Source organism: Haliotis cracherodii, unplaced genomic scaffold, assembly GCF_022045235.1.
Source record: "Haliotis cracherodii isolate W230 unplaced genomic scaffold, xgHalCrac1.p SCAF_2, whole genome shotgun sequence".
Lineage (NCBI taxonomy): Eukaryota > Metazoa > Mollusca > Gastropoda > Lepetellida > Haliotidae > Haliotis > Haliotis cracherodii.
This window is the reverse complement of record NW_027266275.1, coordinates 62671929-62699226: the sequence shown is the minus strand read 5'-3', so window position 1 is coordinate 62699226 and position 27298 is coordinate 62671929. Positions and strand designations below refer to the sequence as shown.

At 41.3% G+C, this 27298-nt stretch overlaps 1 protein-coding gene across 3 annotated transcripts in view; it reads left to right on the top strand.

Annotated features, from left to right (window-relative positions):
- Nucleotides 1–204: 204 nt before the first annotated feature.
- The window catches only part of LOC139468335 (lysosomal alpha-mannosidase-like), an 86380-nt gene continuing 59286 nt past the window's right edge, over nt 205–27298 (top strand). The window contains exon 1 of one of the 3 annotated variants that reach the window (XM_071250239.1): nt 205–416. The gene's annotated coding sequence lies outside the window, so the exon portion shown is untranslated. Of the gene's footprint in view, nt 417–10198; nt 10464–23565; nt 23894–27298 lie in introns of those variants that run through there. The other 2 variants (XM_071250238.1, XM_071250240.1) reach the window with 2 other exon arrangements.

Below are 27298 nucleotides of genomic sequence, written 5' to 3'. Positions count from 1 at the left end.
AATGTATACTTCAATATGAAAGACACTGTTTTCGGAAGTTGAAAGGGAAAGGGCGTAGGGGAAATCCCTGGAAGGTCCTGGGTAGAGGTCTTGGAAGGGGCGTGGGAAAGATATCTTGTATGGGTGTTTCATCGCCATACCGCACCACTAAAGGAAACACCACCTCTTGAGATAGTCGCGCAACGGCACGTGACTACTACCAACTGTTTCAAGCCGTATCTGGAAATGTGACCAGGAAAAGAATACCCAGAAACTGTTCTACGTTTTTTCCGAGTGCGGGACAAGGCCGTCTGTGTCACGATGTGACTTTGAGAGATAGTTAAAATGTCGCATTGTTCTGTCAGACCTGATTAACAGCCCTGGAAGGAAGTGGGCATCATAAGACAGAGCGTGGATGTACACACAGCCTTTAACTGGTGAGTACATAACCTTATATAGTTGGGACGTACGCATAGCTAAGTTGGCTGCTCACAACCCATCGAAACTATTTTTATGACACATGTGTTTCAGTGCAAGAAGCTATTGTATTAACTGTGAGTGTTTCATTCACCTACAAAATGCCACACTAGCGTTCCTAATGTCACTGCTTGTAGTGCGTCCGTAAAAACAAATTCGTGTTGTTGGGGAAGCACTTGTCCCTGATATTATATTTCTTGCTTTCCTTATCAGCTTCAGGTTGATATTGCTTTTTGTATGAACAAAATTGTGCATTCATTAGACTGAGTATTACTTTGTAATCCTACTTTATATTTTTGGATGCCTATGGTCGTAGTTTAACACTGTACTTGACTGACATACGAATCTGACTGCCACTGTTTGCACAGTGTCAAGTGCAGTCGTGCAGCTGATAGCACTGGGTCAAGCTGACCCATTGGTGGTGGTTTTCACACATTATACGGCACGTACTTTCTCAGTTGCTACAATGTGACAATATTTTCTGGAATATGTAATGGTGTTATAGGTATGAGAGCTTCAGTCTTTATACGGAGACATAAGAACATTTTCTGGTTCTCTTGCCGTGTTGTAGTTGAGTCATTGCGGCGTACATAATCCACACTCACTCACTGACTCAGTGAGTGTGATGTATTGTGATGTATGTATGCTATAACGTCCACGTGCATTTTGCTTGACTGTTTTCCTCCATAACATTTTTAACAGGTGTGAAAACAATTCCGTTGAAGACATTGCAAATCGAAAATGGCTACGTGTTGACGCACCGTTTGTCTCAGGCCACCAACATTTTCCAATAACATATATCCAATTCATATACCGGATTCTTTGTGTAGTCAGGTTCATTGAACTACATACTACCTGTGCGTTTCATTTTTAAGAGTGTATATGGTTATTAATGAAAACGAGAAAGAACCAGGCTGACATGACTCGACCTTGCCCAACACCTTGTTTAAAGGGAAAATCATCAGATCTTTCTCCGTGGTATGATATAAAAGCCCAGCTGTCCATATAGCTAAGGTGAAGCAGATCCCAGAATGTGCACTTGACACCAAGTTCTTATAACTTGATGAATAGACCGCCTTTCCAAATACTATGGAAAACTTTTTCTTTATCTAAAAATGCAGCAATCACTTGAGAATATCTTTCTAGGTAGAATAAACACATTCTAAAACGCTGAATTCAAACATGATTTCTGTTGTAAGTTAGTGGGACGCCAGGTGAACGCGATCATATGTTAACTGTCATATCAGGGATTGTACCCATACAAGATACTTTCTCAGTTGCATCTGCAAAAGCAGATACAGTAAACTACGTTTATAACGAACACGCTTATAACGAAATGTGTTTTGATCCCGACAATTTGCTGTGTATTTGCTGTATATAATCTATATATATGCTTATAACGAGCTACGGTTATAACGAGCTAAAATTAGTGGTCCCTTTGAGTTCGTTATAACCGTAGTTTACTGTAATTGTTATATTTTACACTTTGAACTACCGACTATCTACCACCCCTAGGATATCAAATGGTCGGCACCTAATGACAGGAGGACTGTACAATACCTATGTCATATTGCTCAAGCGAGATGTAAAAATGTGGAATGTATTAGAAGCGAACATAAAATATAGCTTTCAGGGCACACCTTGAAGTTGCCGATTATGAATTATTGCGACTTAGAATGAACACGTTATTCTTAATCCGAGCGTAGTCTTACATGGTAGGAGTGTTGCTATTTAAAAGTATCATTTAATATATATGTAATCGTAATCATACAGATGCACGCTTCTCATGCCACCTAACCTGATGCACTTGTGAATGACATCATTTTTTAATATTCCGAGTGCAGCTTGACACGACCATAGCTCGCCAATTATGGCGACTCTCCGTCGCCTGGTGACCTTATTATTGATTAATGTTTACTGATTTTTACTGATGTCTTGAAATCAGTATGAACTTAGTTGCTATTTCAACGACCCGCTATCTAGCTATGTTGTGGACGGTGTGATCGTGTAAATTGTCTTAGTTTTAAATATATTTATTTAGTAGACAAGCTTTGAACTACGGGATACATTTTATCATCACCCGCCAACTCCTATATCGTGCTTGATATCTTTCTTCTCCGGAAGCTAGCTGACTAGACATGTAAATAGCTGAGATTATCTCTCTAATGTCATATTATTGACTGAGACTTGATAACCGCCTCCGTGGTCTTGTGGTAGAGCGTCCGCCCGGAGAGCGAAAGGTCCGGGGTTCGATCCCCGGCCACTTCGCAACAAAAGATGATACTTGTTCTTACCCTGTCTGACGCTCGGCATTAAGGGGCTAGAACACGGACTGGTCGGCGCGGAGTCAGTATACTGTGTCTGAGTGGGGTATTCATGTTAAACTGCGGCATGGTATCTCAGTGAGCTAGCACTATAAATCGGCATAAGTCCGGACTAGTACAAGTAGACACACAAACACACACACGTACATACACGTCGCTATATAAGTGAAATAATCTTGGACGCAACGTCAAATCATTTCACCTCACCTGAGACTTAATAAAGACTGACCGTGTGATACGATTACTTTTTTCAAGAGGAAAACATTAAACGTATTTTCTGATTAAAACGGGGATGAGTTAGGACATGAAGAGTTACCAGTAACACAAAAGCACGAATGTTATTGAAAGATTAAAATAATTGAAGTATAGTGACAAGTGTTTGACAGATAACAAATGACATTCCCCCCTGTGGATATGAACCACAATTATATGAGAGAAACAACACTACCTGGAATAGCGTCCATTATGTCATGTGCCTGACTTTTACTCACAGCAGGCAAGGGTGCGTTCATCCGGTCGTGATCACTTTATCTGATACGTGATGAAATGGATCTAGAACAAAAGTCTTCATGAAAATATTTGGACCAGTGCGCTAGTGTAAATCACAATACGGCTAATGTAGTAATTTAACTTAATTATTTAACTCGTAGTATGAAATCGTTTTAAAGTTTTAAATTCATATTGTCCTTTACAACTGATGATAATGTAGCGGCCACACTATTTCAAAGTCCCGTGATGGGATTCGAACCACGGACCTTCTGATCCGACATCAGACGTCTTGTCCACATGACCATAAAAGGTTTACCCCGTCAGCAAACTGACGAAGTTAGGATGTCACATGTGGGGACTCTACGCTCTGCTGCACGCTTCCGACAACGGAAGGCGCGAACCGGGCGGTATAGTAGGGTACAGAGACATTATCGTCTCACATTTGATATAAACGTGCTCAACCCCATACTAAATCTCACAGTCCCTGAACCGTAAACGGTTCCATTCTGCCCAGCTCTTACTAGTACTGTAATGCTATAGCCCTAAATGAAGCAAGTCTAGATGTTCCTCAGGTTCAGGATCTCCCATCTCACTGCGGATCCTTTTCAATTTAAAGTTAATTGTTTTTTTCTATCAAAATTATATATTTTCAGAGACTAAGCGTTGATCTACTCCATCTTGGGTACCAATGTTCGGTGATGGGATTCGAAACACAGGGAACAGGGACTAGTATATCGATACATCAGTAAACCGATAACAGGCTCCCGTATACCGATATCAGTCACTAGCATACCGATAACAGGCACCAGTAGACACATAACAGATAACAATATACCGATAACAGGCACCATTATTCCAATAACGAGCATCAATATATCGATAACAGGCACCAGTATACCGATAACAGGCACCAATATATCGATAACAGGCACTAGTGAACCGATAACAAGCATCAACAGACCGATAAGAGGCACACATATATCGACAACAGGCACCAGTCTTCCGATAACAGGCATCAATATTTCGATAATAGGCTCCAGTATACCAATAACAGGCATCAAGTAAACCAATAACAGGTACCCGAATACCGATATCAGGATCCAGTATACCGATAACAGGTACCCGTATACCGATATCAGGCTCCAGTATACCGATAACAGGTACCCGTATACAGATATTTGGCTCCAGTTTACCGATAACAGGTACCCGTAAACAGATATCTGGCTCCAGTATACCGATAATAGGTACCTGTATACCGATATCAGGCTCCAGTATACCGATGACAGGTACCCGTATACAGATATCTGGCTCCAGTATGCCGATAACAGGCACCAGTATGCCGATAATAGGTAACAATACACCGATATCGGAATCCAATATACCGATATCAGGCTCCAGTATACCGATAACGGGTACCCGTATACTGAAATCAGGCTCCAGTGTACCGATAACAGGTACCCGTATACAGATACCTGGCGCCAGTATACCGATAACAAGTACCCGTATACAGATATCTGGCTCCAGTATACCGATAACAGGTACCCGTATACCGATATGAGGCTCCAGTATACCGATATCAGGCTCCAGTATACCGATAACAGGTACCCGTTTACAGATATCTGGCTCCAGTATGCCGACAACAGGCACCAGTATGCCGATAACAGGTAACAATACACCGATATCGGAATCCAATATACCGATATCAGGCTCCAGTATACCGATAACGGGTACCCGTATACAGATATCTGGCTCCAGTACACCTACAAAAGGCACCAGTGTGCCGATAACAGGTAACAATGCACCGATTACAGGTGACAATACACCAATATCAGGATCCAGTATACCGATATGAGGCTCCAGTATACCGATAACAGGTAACAATGCACCGATATCAGGATCCAATATACCGATATCAGGATCCAGTATACCGATATGAGACTCCAGTATACCGATAACAGGGAACAATACACCGAAAGTTAGGATCAAATATACCGATATCATGATCAATTATACCGATATGAGGCACTATATACCGATAACAGGGAACAATACACCCATATCAGGATCCAATATACCGATATCAGGATACATTATACCGATATGAGGCTCCAGTATACCGATAACAAGTAACAATAGACCGATATCAGGATCAAGTATGCAGATAACAGGCACCCGTGTGACGACGAAAGGACAGTATAACGATAACAATGACTGTAACATGACAATAGAGGCAACACGGGTTGACACGACATTTATAGTGTCAAGTTTGATAACGACCACAAGAAAGACAAGTGGGAACGGTATGACAACAGAGACCAAAATAACAACACGAAACGATATGACAATAACATGGACCGGAATGATGACAACATGGGACGGTATGACAATACCAGAGACAAGAATAACGACAACACGGGGCGGTATGACAATACCAGAGACAAGAATAACATCACGGGGCGGTATGACAATACCAGAGACAAGAATAACGACAACACGGGGCGGTATGACAATACCAGAGACAAGAATAACAAGATGGGGCGGTATGACAATACCAGAGACAAGAATAATGACAACACGGGGCGGTATGACAATACCAGAGACAAGAATAACGACAACACGGGGCGGTATGACAATACCAGAGACAAGAATAACAACACGGGGCGGTATGACAATACCAGAGGCAAGAATAACGACAACACGGGGCGGTATGACAATACCAGAGACAAGAATAACGACAACACGGGGCGGTATGACAATACCAGGGAACTATGGACCGGACATGTGTATAACATTACCAGTACAAGGCTTGCTGGTCTTGATGATGTACAGGCTGACTTGATACAGCTAGTTTTGCGCTGTCTGTGTCGTAAAACAATATTCATTCTCTCACATTGATTAGTGACGCTAGTGCAGATCCACAAACTGACTGTTTCTTCATTTCCGTCCAGCATGGCACAGTTGGCAAGTGACTGCATAGTTAAGAATAGTTACCCAACAACAAACATTGCAATACACGTCATATTATATGTACCAGCAACAAACAAATACGCGACCAAATACCGTCTAGTGTGTGTTGCGTACATGTCAGAAAAACTATGGTATTTTTCTCAGCTTCCATGCAGCGTTATTGCTGCCAGCAAGGACGCAACGCCTACACAACTTCCCTGCAACGACTGACACACTGTGTTTGAGAGAGATCTGTCGGTGCAGCATATACGCACATTCAAGCAATGTGTCCGACCGAGACAAGGTGACTAAACTTTTCATTTCCGACAAGAAGAGGAAAATATGTAATATTGGAACGTAGGAGGCCCAGTGTGTCGCGGTATTCATAGATACACATCAGAGAGTACGAATACAAAAGGAAATATATGTGTATTAAACTGTCGGGCAAAATACCAAACAATAGATTATAAGATTGATCTGAGTGAGGTATGATTACGATTATTGTCAAGTTGTCATGTAAGCTGGAATAATTCTGACAGCGGATTTAATCAACATTCACTCACTCGGTATTACAACAGCATCTAGACAAGCGGTGAAAAAACCTACTCACTCAATCGTGTGCTGATAACTATGTACAGTGTGTAGATGGAGGGATACCATCACTTCGTACATTGCCGTGATGCTGGCTGATTCCACAGTCTGTCACTGTGATGACTTAAAGCCGTATCATGATTAATCAATGATCAATTCCAGACTTAACATCGCAGAGTTAACACTTTTAGGTTAAGATGTCAAGCTAATAATCAATGAGGATCACTAGTGTAAATACCGAGCACCAGTCATGGTAGCTGGGATGAAAACGAGGCTTCAGCCACTCGACATCTGATTTCCGGGTCAACACAGGCGATCACCTGTCCACCCCTAAGGACCCTGGATATACAGGCAAAGCGCCCCTATATATATTTACCCTCTGTCCAGGGTCGTATACACATCTATCGTTTAATGTAAGTACATAAGGCATCGAGAACAATGGGGAGTCGGGCAACTTGGTACTTGGTATGCAAGCGTGGCTTTTCGAAAACGAGGTCTGCATATTTGTCATGTGTTTTCTGAATCTTGTCAATCACATTTGTGTCAATAGGGACAGAAAAATTCAATGATATAAGTGATTTAATTGGATTTATCAAAAAGGACAAGATCAGCTTTGTTGGCCTGGATACGTCTGAGGCTGTATACGGGACTTTTCCAAAGAATTTTGTATTTATCATTTTCCATGACGCCCTCTACATATTCCGGGTCGTACCATAGATGGACCTCAGTGTGAAAACTACAAGCATGGCGAAGGCAGTAATAAAATGATCGAGCCACTCCATCATGTCGCTTAAGATACCGTGTTTGTGCCAAAGCTGGGCATCCACTGACAATGTGTTGGACAGTCTCATTAAATTCATTTCATAATCTACATTTCATATTCACATTTTGATGCAAAATCACACATTGACGGTTTCGAGATGGAAGTGACTTGTCCTGAGCAGCAAACAGAAAGTCTTCTGTTTCACTTTTCAGGCCAGCCTACCTCATGCAAGCGAAGGACTCTATAGGGTCGCTGATCTTCTCAGTGGGCACAAACTCGATGCAGTGGTCGTTCAGATGGCCTCTCCTTGAAAAACTGAGTGTGGGCCGATTTGATATGGCACTTCACTTTGTTGACACTCATTTCTGTACCGCCCAGCAGTACAGACCCATCAACAAAATCAACATTGACATTGAGATTATGTTCCACATCCATGGCTCGTTTACGAAAACTGTGGAATGCCTTGTTTATGAGTCTTGACATGCTTCACAAGAGGATCATCCGAGAAAAGGACATGCCGATATCATTAGAAAAGGACTCGACAAGGAGAATCTGTTTTTTGAGTGTGGATCCTCCATTGGCAATAAGTTCAAGGTCATCCATTTAAAGGTGGTGAAAAGAGAAAGGGGTGTAGGGGATCTGTGCTGAGGAGGTTCATGATGATAACATTCCTCTTCGCTAAGTAAAAGGTTCAAAGGAAGTAGTGAAGAAACAGAAAAGCAAAGGACTGAAAAAGTCCTCTTCTTATAGAAATGGGTTCCGAAGTCACCACCTGCCCCTGCGAATACATCTCAAGTTGAGTTGACCAGCCATTCATTAAAGGCTTGAGTAAAACAAGTATTCGCTCGAGGAGGTCAGTATATTCCAATGACTTGAAAATGCATTCGTACAGAATCATACACCTTTCTGTAGTGTATCCAACACATTGAGAGGTTACGGTGGTAAGTTTTAGCCAATCCAAGGTTCATTTCCTGAACGTGCAATTGATTCCACCAACCGCAACATCCCTTTCTGGCTCCTTTCTGCTCCATGTAAATAATGTCATTGGGAGGGGTGGGAGGGGGGGGGGGGGGGGGGGGGGGGAGTTTTGAGGGTCGTCAAATCACCTTTCTTAGGGTGAAGTATTCTTCGACCTTTGTACTGTGTATTCAGACAGGTAATAGGGCGGAAGTTTTTAGGGTCAGTCAAATCACCTTTCTTTGGCTAAAGTATTCTTCGAACTTTGCACAACCAAGGCGGAACATCCTCTGTATCCACAAGAGAACTTAAACAGCGAAGTAATGGTGTTTGGGCGCATGGGAACAGTTTCCAAAACCGGTTTCGAATACCAATCAGGCCCTAACGCCGTATCAGATTTGAACTTTTTAATTGGCTTTTTCCAGGCAATCTGAATTGTGTAATGAAACACATCAATGATGACTTTATTTTGTCGTGTACTTATTCTCCCTATCATCACCACCACAATCATCATTATCATTATTTATTATTATCATTATTATCATTATTGTTGTTGTTTCAATTTCCATGAACCCAAAATATCTATACATACAGCCTAGGGCAGGCAATACTTACATGTATTCAAAATTATATTCAAAGGTTTTAGATCTGACCTCAAATGATCTAGATATAGATAAAGAGAAATAAATTCATTCGAAAACAAGATAATTCAAGAGTGTGTCCCTCTAGTATGACTTGTTAAGGGGAAGTAACTCGGTATGACACATCAAATCAACCTCACCAACGCTACAATGGGTCGCGTTTGATATATCCGTGTGGCAGAAACTATGTGTAACCACAACAAGGTGTGAATGGGTAATTATATTGATTAATCCGGGTGCTTGCCGTGCAGTGTGCATGCTCGTGCATGTATATATGTCACGCGAGCAGGTTTCCATGTCTTTTCCTTCATGTGGAGCTCGGGCGTAAACAAACATCTTCACGTTTTTTGAGTGTCCGGATGATAAGTGAACAGGATAATATTAAACCCTTTGCTGACAAAGTACGACCGCATTTTTTCGGATAAATAAGACATTTTTACAGCAAGTTTTTCGGTTTTTTTAAAGCGTCCGTCGGGACATCCGGATTACTATCGTCCGGATAGGCGGAGGGCAGTCGTGTGGCCTAGTGGTTAAAGCGTTAGCTCATCACACTGAAGAACCGGGTTCGATACCCGACATGGGTACAATGTTTGAAGCCTATTTCTGGTGTCCCCCGCCGTGATATTGCTGGAACATTGCTAAAAGTGGCGTAAAACCATACTCATTCACTCACTCACTCACCGGATATGTCAGTGTGTATATAATAAATCAGCACGGCCAAAGTCACCTCTTGATGTGGTCCGTCTTTACAACACGCCAAACACCCGAACCTCAGAAACCAAACAATTTAATTATACGTCCAGCCCTCCATAAACTGTCCTTCGAAAAACAGTTTGCTCCGGCCATAGTCTCAGCTACGAGTTAGCCGACGAAAGCTGAGCATGACAGAATCAAGTAAAACCAGTTCTCATTGTCAGTAGATAATAGCTGGATCCTAACTCCCACGGCGCCTGTTGTCGAACCATGCTTATCCGTCCATGACACTGTATGCGGCTTTCTATGCGAGCTCGCCCGACGCGGCGAATCGACGATCATCTGCTGCCTTGACGTCTGGTCGTATCGAGGCCGAGTGAGCATTACGACTGCAACCGGAGAGGAAGTGTTTAGCTTTGAGAGGTTAAAGTTGATTCCACAGGCTGAGGTTTACCCCATTGCGCTTACGGTAAAGGGTGTGTGTATCCTCGCGGCTGTTATTTCACAGCAGACGCTATGCCTATCATGTGAAGGTCTAGATGCACTCTCCTTCTATAATGGATAACTAGGTCTAGCGTTGGGAACAGAGATATCATTTTGCAAGTAAGTAGCAACTTTGACGGTCCTATTAATACACTTATCACATAATGGGTCGAACTAATTATCTATCTAGATCACGAACGAAGGCTGCCAAGCACGAATGGAAGCTGGTTGCAAATGATAGGGAAAATGATTCGAAGTTGGCATCGTCGAGATCCTGATTTATACGTTATGTGTCTTTATACTTAACGCCCGGTAGTTGTAGAATACACCTGTAGCAAGGTTGGTTATAGTTCAGAGTTGTAAGTCGTGTTCTGATCTAACCGCCGAAATTGCTTTTTAAGTTGATTATGAGGCACATTTTCTTCCTCAATATCGGGGTCACTCATAGCCCAGGAATGAAGCTTCATGGTGAGTGGGTGGATCGTATGTGGCTTAAATGGGTTGCTACAAAAGAAAATATTTCGAAAACGCGTCCCGTTTTGATGAATGTATTCATCCAAACCCCATACTTCATTATACGTGCAGAGCAAATGTTCAATTTATTCATGATACCGGAATAACACGTACGTGACACTGATCATAAATATATTTTTATATATAAATTATATTAATATATATAGCATATATATCGTATATGTATCGCTTACACCTGAGCATGTATATGAGCGTGGGGACCGGTACACAATAGCGCTCACCAGTGACACTGTATTGCACAGGTAATATGCTTTATGATGGATTTGAATTATTCTTTGCTATCTATAATGAATACTGTTGAAAACAGATTGGGAAAAAAAGGTAAGTTATGATTATCTACTTAGTAGACCACTGTGAGGTAGCATATATCTGACTCAGTGCTCAGACAGGGTAAAGGAAGGAAAGTAGTCACGCCTAATTCCCCTTCAAAGGTATTTAGGTTGCAGCGTTCTTCTTACGGCGGGTGCAAGGGTGGGTGAGCCTGCGGAATTACGTCCCTCGGGCATCAACATAATACCTGTTATCACGCTGTATTGAAATCCTAGATTTAGCTGACAAGCAGCAATATGGCCAGTGAGTATAGACTCCCTGATGACTCCAATGCCATGTATAAACTGACTCAGACATATGCTCGGTGTTGTTGGGAGAGTATGCATTTGAAGGAGTTATTGGGAGAGTATGCATGGTCGCTAAATTCCTAACCTGAAGAAGATGCCAAAAGGAATAAATAATTCAGATACCGTGTTACTTTAAAGTTTTGTACTCTTTTCTGTATTTAATTCATTTTAGTAGGCGGTACGTGTATTGCCACTCTTCCCTTCCTCGTCGTTGTACACATGCCCCAGTCATATAAGGCTTTACAGAGTTGCGTCCCTTCAGCGTGTCATGATCCGTTGAACGAATCCCAGATCCGTCCCAATTATGATCCCTGCTTGGGTAAGCTCCATACCCGTGCTCGTCAGTTTTCAATGATGGAGTAAGCTGCTTCTCCGCCCTGCATCACTTGGGGCTCTCCTCCCGCATCAAGCTGTCACGCCGTGGTAAAATAGAAATACTGTCGCGTTATATCCCTGACACGCACGCACTCCTGTATGTATATATTCTACACCGTGATGGACTAGTTACCGAACATTTATTTTAACATGCTGTTGTGGTGAATGTGTTATCTTGTGTTGGAACATGCATGGAAACATTTTGTGACACATTTTATTGCTGAATGGGATCTTCAGGCTCGTCGGTTAAAAAAAATTCTCTCAATTGAAAAATATATTTTGTTCTTTCCTTTTTTTACGATCTGCGTATCACATCAGCTGATAAAAAACAGCCAATATACAATGGTCAGTATTACCTGTGTAGCATGGACGCATAACACATAAACTTGACCTCGAATACCTACATGAACCTGAATGCCATATTGTGCCCAGTGGTAATATATTCATGCTCACGATAGAACGAATACGATGCATGTATAATACCATTAATTAAAACACAACTGTAGGAATACCGCATATATTCTTACGTTTAACTAGCTGACTCGTAATATATTTGCAATAGAGTTATAACACTTATCTAGGTACTCATTCAGTCAGATGATTTGGACATTTATACATATACTCAACAACAAAAGTCCCCGTGACACCAATATTTTAGTGTATTTTTCAAACAAGTAAAGTTTGGTTTTCATTATTGTAGTACATGTATGGAATCAAGTCACAAAAAAGAAACTGCTACAGAAAAGCATGCGTCCCATGCCAAAGTTGACTTTTATGCAAGCCCTATGCATTTCACTACCCAAGAATGGGTATAAAGACATGTGCGTTAACGGGATTCCAGATGCATTGTTTAGCATCGTGCTGACAATAATCACTAAGAAAAACAACAAAATTACGCAATTATTCAACATTACGAAATGCCATGCCTGTCCGAAAATGAGCGTCTGCGGGCCACTGGTATGCTTGAAGCAGGATTAAGTCAACGTGACGTTGCAAGACAATTTTACGTCCACAGAAACACCATTTGGTGTTTATGACAACGTTGTCAACAGATGAATGCAGTCAGAGACCATCATCGGAGTGGCAGGCCACGCGTAACCAATAATCAACAAGACAACTGGATTCGACCAACACACCTACGAAATCGATTCCAGCCAGCAACAGTGACTGCAAGAAACATCCCTGGCCTTCGACGAATATCTTCACAAATCGTACGTCGTCGCCTCAGATGTGTAGGGATTGTCACCAGAAGACCCGTCAGTCGTCCCATTTTGACAGGAAACGGCCATGCGGTGGGGACAAGTTCTATTCACTGACGAGTCCACTGTACAAACTGTACAAACAAGCTTAAATACCCTGATTGAATAAACCATAGATATTCTTAGTTCTGTCTATGAAAGTGTTTGCTCATGTATTGCACCTGACGCTAATGTCATCACGACTTATCATACCTCCATGTCAGAATGATGAGATCAGAATGATGAGATCAGAATGGTCCACGCGATCTCGATAAAATACTGTGTAACCCGCCTTGGAGGGTAATAAATTTGTCAGCGTGGGAATAAATCTCTTATACCCCGCCAGAAGCAATACAGGCTGCACGTGGATTTCTGTTACGCAGAATAAATCCCTTATACCCCGCTTTTTCCGAGTCAATGGAAATCACCCGACAAAGCACAAATTGACCTCAGCTGATTCGAACAGCTGTTTTCTATCAATTTTAAATCTGTGTTAATTCCTCTACAATGTCACATTAAAATATGTCGGTAAGATAAATTCGTTGAGGCAGGATCACTTGGGGTTGTATGCGTCCCTTGTTAGGCAAGGCGAGACGCATAAAACCTCACGTATCCTGAGGGATCCTGTTGCAACATATAATGTTATACCGAATGCACACTAACGTCAATTTGTGCAATAAAAGTAAGTGAGTGAGTGAGTGAGTATGGTTTTACGCCGCTTTTAGCAATATTCCAGCAATATCACGGCGGGGGACACCAGAAATAGGCTTCACACATTGTACCCATGTCGGGAATCGAACCCGGGTCTTCGGCGTGACGAGCTAACGCTTTAACCACTAGGCTACCCGACCACCCCGTACAATAAAAGGGATAAATAGATTGCCTGACTCTTAGAGTGGCGTAATCGAACATCGGACAATGGTACTTTTGATCGCCTGTCCAATATTAAGTCTACATAATATCCACAGGCACTGTAAACGTAGTTAGATCAAAGTGTGCAGATAACGACAACGTTTGTGTTTTCGATAAACAGTAAACTACGGTTATAACGAACACGCTTATAACGAACTGACGGATATAACGAACTTACTTTTTTGTCCCGACTATTTGCTGTAGTTATGCTGTATATATGCATATAACGAACCACGGCTACAACGAACTAAAATTTGTGATCTCTTTGAGTTCGTTATAACCGTAGTTTACTGTATTTCATTTCATAATCCACTGCAGGTGTGATACATTTAAAACGTCAACGCCAGAGAGTAACCAGTCTGGATTATGAACCATAACCGATTCCATTGGGTGTAAAAGGCTAAAAAGCGGTAAAAATTATATGAAAGGATGGAATCAAAGAAATCAATTATGACACCAGATGTTTACGAGGAGGTTCACAATGTGATGGATTTGACATTTTGCAGAAAATTGTAATTGTGATGGCCTTTTAGCGATACAGCCAACAGCTAAATTGACTTCTTCCCAAAGTCATGAACCATGACACCAAGTTGGTTTACATGGGTCGCTATGGCAAATATTTTACATTTCAATCTATGACCAAACAAACATTATAAAACCTAGTAACCTGATCCGAAAAATCTCTTTAAGTTAGAAAAATAAGAATGTAAAAAACAACTTGCACCGTCATTTTCTGGGGACTGCCAGGGCTGACAGTTCAATACCTGCTGACATCGACCTGCAACATAAAGGAGACTCGAGATCCTGTATGTCAAATTAACGCTCACTCAGTTTGTGTTGCTCCTGGCAACCACCAAACGTGCATTTATGACTGCAACCAGAGTGAATAGTGTAATATGTCAAGGCCGGCAACTCTGCCTACGCCAGCGCACAACGGCAAAGAAATGCACTGCCGCCCAGATGTGTAAGAGAACCTGGTTACAACAATAACACTTCACAAATCTTACACTCCCTTCATTATATTCGCCGTCATTTAATTTCCCAATCCGGGTAGTGAGATTTTGTGTTATATTCAGGCACCTTCGTGGATGTGGGCGTGGTATCTTGTTTTCACGGGTTATTTACGGACGAAGTCGCTTCAGGGTGGATCAGGGCTTCTGGTCTTATCTGGGTCAAGTTTCAAACAAGTGTTAACTGCAATCCGTAAAGTAAACATTTCGTTAAATAAAAGTGTGCGTTCATGTAATTCTGTTAATTTTGAGGCTGTCATATTTATTTTCAAGTAAAGTTAAAACCTTACATTTATTAATCCTTTGTGGGATTTGTGATTCAATGATATTGACACATTTTAACGTATCAGGTTAAGGATTAAAGGTTCTTCGAAAAGTATTAACCATGGTTGGAATTACATTGCAACCTCGTTGATCACCGACACTGTAGATTAGGACAGTGTTGATCCCGACACTGTTAATCCCGACAATGTTTTGATTATCCTGACACTGTTAGTCACGACAATGTTTTGATTATCCGGACACTGTTGATTCCGACACGGTTTACTTTACATTTTCCGGGCACTGTTAATCCCGACACTGTTTAAATTATCCGGACACTGTTAATCCCGACACTGTTTAAATTATCCGGATACTGTTAACCCCGACACTTTTTAAATTATCCGGGCACTGTTAATCCCGACACTGTTTAAATTATCCGGGCACTGTTAATCCCGACACTGTTTAAATTATCCGGATACTGTTGATCCCGACACTGTTTAAATTATCCGAACACTGTTGATCCCGTCACTGTTTACATTATTAGGGCACTGTTGATCCCGTCACTGTTAACATTATCAGGGCACTGTTGATCCCGTCACTGTTTACATTATCAGGGCACTGTTGATCCCGTCACTGTTTACATTATCAGGGCACTGTTGATCCCGACACTGTTTAAATTATCCGGAAACTGTTGATCCCGATACTGTTTACATTATCAGGGCACTGTTGATCCCGACACTGTATAATTTTTCCGGACACTGTTGATCCCGACACTGTTCAAATTATCCGGAAACTGTTGATCCCGAAACTGTTTAAATTTTCCGGACACTGTTGATCCCGAAACTGTTTAAATTTTCCGGACACTGTTGATCCAGACACTCCTACATTCGGACTACTACAGGTTGGAACGATTATATAAAGATCGCAACCGAAGGTTATTTCGTTCATCGGGAAATGCCTTAATATCGCACCATTTCACTGGTAAGATAACCAACCAGGTTTGTGGGGGGCCGCTCTTCATGAAGCGTATTTGTTAGATTTAAGCCGAAGGGGTTAAGACGTCCGTCCAGACAGATGATAAATATGACAAATCTAGTATGATAAATACGATATAACCATGAAACTATGTTTGATCTAAATACTAGCCCAGAAGACGAGGTAAACAGCTAAGGTAACAACACGTCTCTGATATTGTCGTATTCGTTGGTAGCTTCATCGTATGCTAATCGTATGCTAAGGTCGCGGAACGGGAAGACGTGGGCTCAGCTATTGTCAATCCGTACACAGACCAAGTGGACTGAATAAACAAATATATACATTTGGTATTTATTTTCTCCCTCTCAATTTGTCTATACATCAGAAGCATGTTTTCCTTTCAAAGAACATTCAAAAGGTCTGGGTCTCAGATTTCATCTGCACGGGGACGTTTTAACTGAATCAATAGACAGAGAGCCCGAAGTGGTTTCGAACAGTTATGGCCCTTACGTTTGTATAATCATCAGGTTTACGTATATACATGTTACACGGTGCCGCGATTTTTATAATAAGATTGCCCAAGCCAATGAATTAACTATTTAGATTATTGCTTAATCGTTGTGCTTGAACTTTATTGATTCGCTTCAACCGACGAGCCGTGTCTTGCCGTGTTATAATGTATGTCACCGCATTGGACAATGTCAGCTTTGACCCAGGTGTGACCTCTTTGCTTCACTACCCAGCTCCCCTCTCTCTCCCCACTCGTCGTGGCCCTCGGGTGTGTACGTATCACCCCTCAGTACATTCCTTGACATAGTTTGGTTGGCATAGAGACGGCACAGACAAGTCAGATAGAGTGTTTGTTTGTACCTCTGTCTGAAGTATAGACACTTCGGTATATACTGCTCTACCAGTGTGTTGGTAGACTAACATTTAGTCTCTGAAATCTTATATTACACAATATCTTTCTTGACTAAAACAAATTCCCTATGTGGAACAGAGAGGGCTTGAGCTGGCTAGACTTGCTTTTGTATGCGTTTCTAGATTTTGTTTTCATAAAATAAATATATTCCGCGGTCATGGTGCAGGACAAGTGTGTTGGGGCGATGTGGGTTGGCATTTGTAGGTATTCTGTGCACAGTAAGTAAGGATAAGATATATGGATGAGCAACTTCTTTATTACAATTAGGAGCGACGTTTGGTGTTGGTACTAACACCATTTACAAGTATGTGGCCGGTAACGGTGTTAGTACCTACGCCGAAACGTCGCTCCTAATTGTAATAAAGAAGTTGTTCATCCATAAATCTTATCCTTACTTAGTACCCAAAGTTCTAAATGCCTCTCAAAGAAGTTATTCTGTGCACGTACAGGTTCGCAATCTACATACTATTAGGTTTCTCGTATCCTCTCACAGAAATGTTTTTTTCATTTACAAAATTCACTGACAGATGTCGTTTCAGACATGTTTAATGTCCTTGAATTTCAAGTTAAAGTTTAACCCCGTTTTCAAACTTTGACATGGAACATACAATATTTATAAGGAAGTTTCAATTGAAATCGTATACTGTAAGACAGTGGGCCAAACATTTATTCATACCGATTCCTCAACGAAAATTCAAAGTGTCACTCTTATATGTTCTCATTTCCAACGAGGGGCAGGGGTGGCCCAGCCGACAAGACACGTGTACATTACGCTGTGTTTTATGCGGCTCGGTATTCCGTGACCGGTGTTCTCACCTCTCAGACAAGTAAAAACTAATTCGTGCTGGCAATTGTTGTTTTCCGTATATGTTCTTTCGCCACTGTATAAGAAACATATTTCAGTTGGAACTAAATTGGGTACTGTCACTGTCCGACTGACACATCACTTACCTTCTGACGTAATATATATTAATGCGCACATTCTAGGAAAACTTCCAATGTTTCGGTAATGTTTGTAAGAGAAGGAAAGCGATTTTCAAGCACGGATTTGAAGAATGACATTATATGATAAAGAGGTTATCACGCATGTGTGTTTGGGGCCAAGGCTCGCTAAATACAAAGTTTATTCCTAATACAGGATCCAGTCACGAAACACACTCACCCCCATATGCCCATTTATATGTCGCACACATGTCGTTGAATGATCATTCACACTTGATAGTGCACGCACATGATTATTCACAATGTATAACAATATATCATAAGAAAAATCAATATAGTGTTCAAGAGAACACACAGGTTCGTATACCATAAAGGTATGCATAAGTATAAATAAATTAGTTGGTTATTTCATATTTTTGTCAATGATTGAGAGGATTTTGCCAACTTCTTAAAATCATTACCTTTTCTGAACAAAGGAGGTTTTTTAATTTAGTGATGTTGGAATAATGTATGTATTTCTCGACTATGGGAGAGGTTCTATATTCACTAAATGTTTTAACATCTAAAGAAGTAATGAAATTCATCAGCTATTATAGGTGGCGATTTGCAGAGTTTACATGTTTCTGTTCGTACATGTACATTGTAGCTTTTCAGTGCGTGTTACCCCAGTAATAAAATGGATCAGTCTTGATCATATTCCATTTGTCAGACACCTCATCAAATTATAAGACTTATTATTGTCATTGACTAAAACATGCTATTCTCCTGTTTTTATGAAAATAATTTTCACTTCTGTGTTTCAAAACTGTCAATAAAATATATTAAATCATTAAAAGAAACACATTTTTTAATATGTTGATTCTGCATCTCATTTTGTTATTAGTTCCAAGTTCATTTTGGTTTAGACACATTTAAAAATATTTTTTTAGAAATCTGTACATTCTAAAAATTGTAACGTAATCACCGTTATTTACTCAATTTGAAAGCGTATGTCAATATTGCCACTTTTGTCAGAGTCACTTGCTGTGATGTTGAACGTGTTCCTGGGACGTACCTCTCTATGATGTAACAAAGTTAACTTTCTGAAAATTACCATGTTTGTGACAAATTCAGATATCTCTGACAACACATGCACAATTAAGTAAAACATGTCAATTGAAAAATATCAATATTTCCGTGAGAAGCTGAGAATAAACTTACAAACTTAAGTTGTTTTGTAAGTAATGGTTCGTTAGTTAAATTTCTATGGGTAGAAAAGAAAACAATATATTTTCCGTTTGTATCTGTGCAGATCACTTATTTTACCCATTTACTTCAAACTTTTTTTTTTATTTTGATCTTAATTATACACATTTAAGTCTATCAAATTTATTACGACTGGTCCATTACCACAACAGGTAAATCTCATATGTTTTGACAAGCCATCTCTACTCTACCGTCCAAAACACACCAACTTTGGTATTTGACAACTGGGGTATGACCGCCGTTTGTCGTGCTCGTGGGTTTCACCAAAGTGATAAACGTCTGCATCACTTTGGGCTTTCCGCCCATTTTAACGCCATGATATAACTGGAACACTGTTGGAAGCGGCTTTAAACCTCACTCACTCACTCACTCACTCACTCCCCCACTCACTCACTCACTCCCCCACTCACTCACTCACTCACTCACTCACTCACTCACTGGGCGACTGCTATAACTACAGGAGGGAAATAAGCCCACAACAAACACATGCCTTTACGTGCATCTACTTACCACGCCCCAGCACTTCCCCGGGGTCAAGACCACTGCGCCATAAGTAGCTGTTAATAGGTCCGACAAAACATCTTAAATTCATAGATGTAAACACGAAGATAAGGCCACATGAAAATTACCTTGTGACTCATTTTCTTTTTTTATAAATCATCATCAATAACTTCACTGTAGAGCAGGGTCACATCACCTTCCTCTGTACGTGTCATCACATGCACCAGCACGACCTATGCTTTGTTTGTTTGTTTGTTGAAGGTATGGAAACTGTGAAAGTTCAGCTTCTTTGGTAATTTATATTTATATCAGTGTATTTCATTTAAAAAGAGAAGATACATATCACCAGAGATCGCTAAATAACAGTAATTATTTTTAGGCAAATTCAAAACATGCGTTGCTAAGTCCTTGTCAAATATATATCAGTGCAGATATTTAGAGCGAATATTTTAAAGATTTGTTCCAAGTTTCAGCTTTGAACGTAGGTGAGTTTATACCTACACTGAATGTGTATGACAATGTAGACCAAGCCGCACCTCATAATGAGCTAGAGTCTGCAATTACAAAACAAGAGATACTAAATTGTATATAATCATTAACGAAAGGTAACCCATCAGGTTTAGACATTATTACTTGAGATGTTCAATCATCATGTCCAATCATCATGACTTGATTCTACAACCCGAAGACATGTCTGTTACTTTTGTTCTGGGTTCCAAGGCGCTATAAAATCCGTACAAAGAGAGATTAATTGCCGGGTCCAGCAAATTTACCACCAAAGTCTGTCTCAAAGATTAACCTTGATCTTTTAAACAATCTAGGAAGGAATTTCTGTATATCCACGGAAAGACAAGTGGATTAATACTATGCAGAAGATTAAATCTCAGAAAATAACGTAGGTGTTATGTGTTTTTAACTTTGCACACTACTGTCCCATAAACTCTTCATTCCTTCATAGGGGGCACGGGTGGCCCAGTCGTCTAAGGCGCCGCGATTCGCTGTGCAGAGTTGCGTCCCTTGGGCAAGCCAGAAATCTATGATTGTGGGTTCGAAACCTGGTTCGCACCAATTATGTTTCTAGGTTTGTCAGCACCATACCCGTGCTCGTGGGTTTCACCGAAGTGGTAAACGTCTGAGACCTGCATCACTTCAGGCTTTCCTCCCACATTAAGCTGACACGCCGTGATATAACTGGAATACTGTTAAAAGCGGTGTTAAACCCAACTCACTCACTCATTCCTTCATCCTTTGAACATTGTCATTAATCGCGCCATAGGTATAGTTACGTTTCTCTATCTTCAGAGGTTCAGGACAATTTGTCAAAACTGAAAAATATGTCATATGACGTTTACTGAGAAAATGATACGTGAAATGCTGAACTTCCTCATTGATAACATCGATGTGTTATTTTGGAATAAGACATTTAGACAATAAGTAGGCATCCGCATGGTCTCTAACTGGGTTCTCATTCTGGCGGAGCTGTTTCTTTGTGCTCGGATTGGCAAACGCCAATACAAGGGAATTTGGCTAAGAAGTGTAACTTAAGCTTCAGGTATATCGAAGACCTGATGTCGTTCCATAACGCTCAAATAGCCAATTCCCTTCCACTGATTTACCCATCTGAACAAGAAATAAAATAGACAAGTAAAAGCAAGTATTTAGATCTATGCAAAACGAGTCAGTGTGACTAAAACTCTCCACAAGACTGTATGATTTTGTTTGTTTGTTTGTTTGTTGTTTAGCGCCGCACTCAGCAATAATACAGCTACATGACAGCGGCGTGTAAATGATCGTGTCTGCACCAGAAAATCCAGTGATTGATATCATGAGCATCGATCCACGCAATTGGGATACGATGACATGCATCAACCAAGTCAGCGAGCCTGACCACCCGATCCCGTTAGTCGCCTTTTACGACAAGCATGGTCGCCTTTTACGGAAAGTATGGGTTGCTGAAGACCTATTCTACCCCGGATCTTCACGGGTCAAGACTGTATGACAAGAGGGATAATTTTCCCCTGATGTCGAGCAATATTCCAGCAGCTCCAGTCTTTGGTGTTAACATTTCACAGCTTTTGAGCCTCTTTTGAACTCTTCTACGAATATTTCATTTGCTAAAAGTTTGTTTGATCAGACGCATCAGGCAAAAATTATGACCGATGCAAATCCCTATTTTGACTTGTGCGAAATGTTTTAGGTGAACAATTGACTTGCCATTGCATGTGTTTGTGACGAGTGGCACATGTGACCCAGGATGCGTTCACCTTTTCACGTGAGTGAGTGAGTGAGTGAGTATGGTTTCTATGCGTTTTTTAGCAATACCCCAGCAATATCACAACGGGGGACACCACATGATTATGAAAATGTCTTTGTCGCTTTTTATTTACAATTATACCTTATTTAACAGGAGTGGTTCAACAGGGCAGTTTTCGCGTAGAACCAACTTAATTTGTACTTATTAAGAGATACCACAAATTATATATGTATGTAATCAATTCTAAAGAGGACCTTTATACGTTCCTTTGTCGTACCAGGATCCGCTGATCGATTATTCGAATCCCATAATCGCCATGATTAACGTCTTCGACCTGCATCACTTTGGAATTTTAACTAAAATAATGTTCGAGTTGGTATTTAACATTACTCACTCACTGACGTATTCGTCTAAACTTCATTAACATGGGAAACAAGTGAGTGGGTTAGGTTTAACGCTGCTTTGAACAGTATTCCAGTAATATCAGGACGTGTCAGCTTGAATTCGGGGGTAATATAAGTCCTAGAAATTTCCATGGGTATGGTGATGACAAACCTAGAACCATAATCGGGATGAACCGTGTTTTGAGCCGCTTTTAACAGTATTCCAGTTATATCACAGCGTGTCAGCTTAATGTGGGAGAAAAGCCCGAAGTGATGCAGGTCTCGGACGTTTACCACTTCGGTGAAACCAACGAGCACGGGTATGGTGCTGACAAACCTTGAAACGTAATCGGGGCGAAGCGGGATTCGAACCCACAATCATAGGTTTCTGGCGTGCCCAAGGGACGCAACTCTGCACAGCGAATCGCGTCGCCTCAGACGACTGGGCCACCCCTTACCCCAAATATGAAACTAAATGCCGTGGGACTTATTTTAGTGCAATCGTTCTCGTTAGATTACTTTGCGAGATTAGGCCAGTGTTTATTTTTTTCCATTCGAGGATTCATTACAATGGGAAATGTACCCTAATCTGAAACGTATTACAAGTGTTTATGTAGCAATCATGCATCATTAACCGCCAGTAGCGTCCTGAAAACTCCCTTGAGATCAATCAGTATCAATAATTAACATGCGAGGCTTTTTAGATGGACGCACATTTTCTTTCCAGGATGTACTTTGCTCGTTTAAGTGTAGAGCGTATATGCCGTACAGCGAGGCAACACTGAAATACCGAAGCCTGTGTACTTTTGTATAATACTCCGTGTACTTAGGAACTCGTTGTTGACACGATACGGAATAGATTATACGGATGCGATACCCCTTGTGATAAAACCAGTTGAGGAATATATACATATATCCAGTTCGCTTGACCCTTAGGCCGTGACATATGCGTGTAATTTCATTTCCTCGTTCAGTGGAGCGACGCTCAGCAAGGTAGTGCGTCCACCATAGAGTGCGGTCTGTCACTGTTGGCAACTCTATTGATCACTGCAATGTCTTTGTACATCGACAATGCACCATGTCGGTACGTGTAGCGCTTCATTCGATACAGCGTTATGCTGTCTTATGACGAACCATGGAACGAACTGCGGCCACTCTTCGGACCTAAACCGGACGGTAGCCGGACGCACGGAGTAACAATTCCCGTAGCTCAGACAGAAGCGCGCTGGTACACTTACATGGCATTTAAAAACCGATGTCAATTTCGGCTGTCTGTGATATGAACATTGATTGATGTATGTGGTCGGGCATCAGTCAGTTGCTACTGGAATTGATCTCTCAGATTGTACTGCAGCACTGGCTCATCGATTTCAGCCTGGAGGTGAGTTACATACATCACACTTAACACATGTTAATTGTTAGTTTGACATATTTATCATGTCGATAACAAATGTCTATAGTAGTTTTCAGATTTGATGATTTCAGTCATAGATTCATTTGGTGCTGGATGTTGAGAGACATCGAGATCGATGATATCTAGATTATTACTGCGGTGTGTGCCCAACGCACGTGTTATATAGTTAATGGGGCATTGCGACTTCAGATTATACCGCGCGGATGAGCTACGCACCGTGATTGTCGGCCTAGCGCTATGCGGCAGTCAAATATCATGTCAATAAGGCTACAGGACGGACACCAGATAGACCGGAGTCCCTCACGATCTGTCTGTTCTGCATCCCAATTTACCATCCCGGCTTCAGGCTGCCCTTTCATCATAACAATCATTATCCCATGGTCCTTGGCCGAGGACCGGATTTGATAACGATTTTCTACACTTTCTAATGTCTAAAGTTTATTTGGGTGTGTGGACATGTGGATATTATCGTATTATTTCTTTTGTTTTCAAGTAGGCATTTTAGCCACGAACGATTAGACCGTCACCTCCCATGTCAGTTCGTTTCATATTTAGGGTCACGGGTGGGCAAGTCGTCTAAGGCGCCGCAATTCATGCAGAGTTGCATCCCTTAGGCACGCCAGAAACCTGTACTCTTGGGTTCGATTCCCGGTTCTCCTCGATTAGATGACTAGGATTGTCATTACGATACCCGTGTTGGTGGTTTTTATGTAAGTGGTAAACGTCTGAGACATGCAATGCTTCGGGCTTCCACGCTGACACGCCGTGATATAACTGGAATACTGTTCAACGCATTGATAAACCCAACTCACTCGCGTTGATATAATCCAAGTACATTTGGCCGCAGTATCTTGGTGATGTTTCCTCGCGAATCGCAGCTGTGTTAGTGATTTAACTGGAATATTGTTCAAAGACCCGTGAAGATCCGGGATAGAATAAGTCTTCAGCAACCCATTATCCGTAAAAGGCGACCATGCTTGTCGTAAGTGGCGGCTAACGGGATCGGGTGGTCAGGCTCGGTGATTTGGTTGATGCATGTCATCGTGTCATGAATCGATGCTTATGATGTCAGTCACTGGATTGCTTGGTCCAGATATCGATTATTTACAGACCACCGTCATATAACTGGAATACTGCGTTAAACAACAAATAAACAAACGAAACGGGTTAACCCACACGAAGCGGGCACGATAAATGTGATGAAAACACATGAAAAGAAATAAAGACTAATTCGGGATCCAACTTGACGGTCCAAGGATTCTGTCATGCCTGGGGGCACGGGTGGCCCAGTCGTTTAAGGCGCCGCGATTCGCTGTGCAGAGTTGCGTCCCTTGGGCACGCCAGAAACCTATGATTGTGGGTTCGAATCCCGGTTCGCCCGGATTATGTTTCAAGGTTTGTCAGCACCATACCCGTGCTCGTGGGTTTCACCGAAGTGGTAAACGTCTGAGACCTGCATCACCTCGGGCTTTCCACCCACATTAAGCTGACACGCCGTGATATAACTGGAATACTGTTAAAAGCGGCGTTAAACCCAACTCACTCACTCACTCACTCTGTCATGCCTACCGAACGCAGACCATCTCTGTACAAATAGTTTATACTGAAGATGCTGGTGTCAGAACGTCAACACTTTTGGTTTTGTCAATACATCATAGTTGGTCGTATCAAAGACGCCGGCAAACCTGTAAAATTTGTAACAACTGAGCTACCTTTTAATTCCTGAATACCATGAGGTGTCGTTACGTATGACAACAACAATTGAGATTTACACCGGAAAATGAATTATATCAATCATCCGCTGACAACGACAACAGGATATGCTAACTGGATACAATTGTAATGTTTGTGACGTTAATGATGGATGCTCATGTCGATTTCAAGAGTCAACGGATTGGCAGTTCAGACGCGTTTGAACGCAGTAAAACCCGTGATCGATGCTGGAATCCACCACAAGTGGAAGTCATTATCAGCTGCATACACGCAGTGAAGAGTAAGAAACTGATTCGCACTCGCTCATAAATTTTAGCAGTCAAAAATGCTCCAAAACATTTTTAGACACGTGTTCCAAAATAACACTAGCTTGAATTAATTTGTTTCATAATCAGAACTAGTCAAGTTCTTATGTTCTCTGCAGTCAACCTTGGGTTCTTCATACAGATCGGGGGACTGTCGTCTAATATTAGGCGCCGCAATTCGCTTTGCAGAAACCTATGATTGTGGGTTCGAATCCCGATTCGCCCCAATTATGTTTCCAGGTTTGTCAGCACCATTGGATTTCACCGAAGTGGTAAACGTCTGATACCTGCATCACTTCGGGCTTTCCTCCCACATTAAGCTGACACGCCGTGATACTGGAATACTGTTAAAAGCTTCGTTAAACCAAACTCACTCACTCATACAGATCGTATAGCCATATCTTATAGTATTAATAATTATGAACTTTCAGATACATTATTTGTTTGTTGTTTAACGACTCACTCAGCAGTATTCCGATATGATGCATGCTATATTATCAGATGTATGTTGCGCTGTCGGTAATATAAAATAGTTTTAACGAAAGATTTCGGACATACCACTACATTAGACCATCATCATCTGGGGTGGATTGTAAACGATGATGCGAAGGATACTGAACATTCAACGTGCACTCTTGAGTACAGACTTATACTTCAAGTATACAGAAGCATTTCACGTTGTAACACGATTATAAGTATAAATTGTTGCCTCTTTAAAAATCATTTTTGCAAGCGTGAGAAGATCATTTAACGCCGATTGACATTTGTGTAAGTTACAGTATAATGACCAAACGTGTTGGCAAGTAGTGTCGTAAGCGGTTTTATATATTTTAAGATATGTTCTTATCGTGTAATTGTATATAATAATATGCATATATTTTACGACAAAGTCATGTTCATTTAAATGCAAATAATCTCTCGATGGACTTCATGTGTGTCGATTATCCCAACTGTGACCCGTGAAGATCCGGGGTAGAATAGGTCTTCAGCAACCCTTGCTTGCCGTCAAAGGTGACTATGCTTGTCGTAAGATCGGGAGGTCAGGCTCGCTGACTTGGTTGACGTATGTCATCGATCCCAATTGCGTGGCTCGATGCTCATGATATCAATCACTGGATTGTCTGGTCCAGGCTCGATTATTTACAGACCGCCGTCATATAGCTGGAATATTGCTGCGTGCGGCGTTAAACAACAAACAAACAAACAACCTTTCCCTGCATTCCTGTACCATCTTCATTATAGTCAAGGGAAACAGCGGAAGGTTTAGATTTCACCTTAAAGATCTGACTGAAGAACCCTCACTTGCATTACATATACATTATTGAAATAGGATCACAACATGAATATTTTGTGT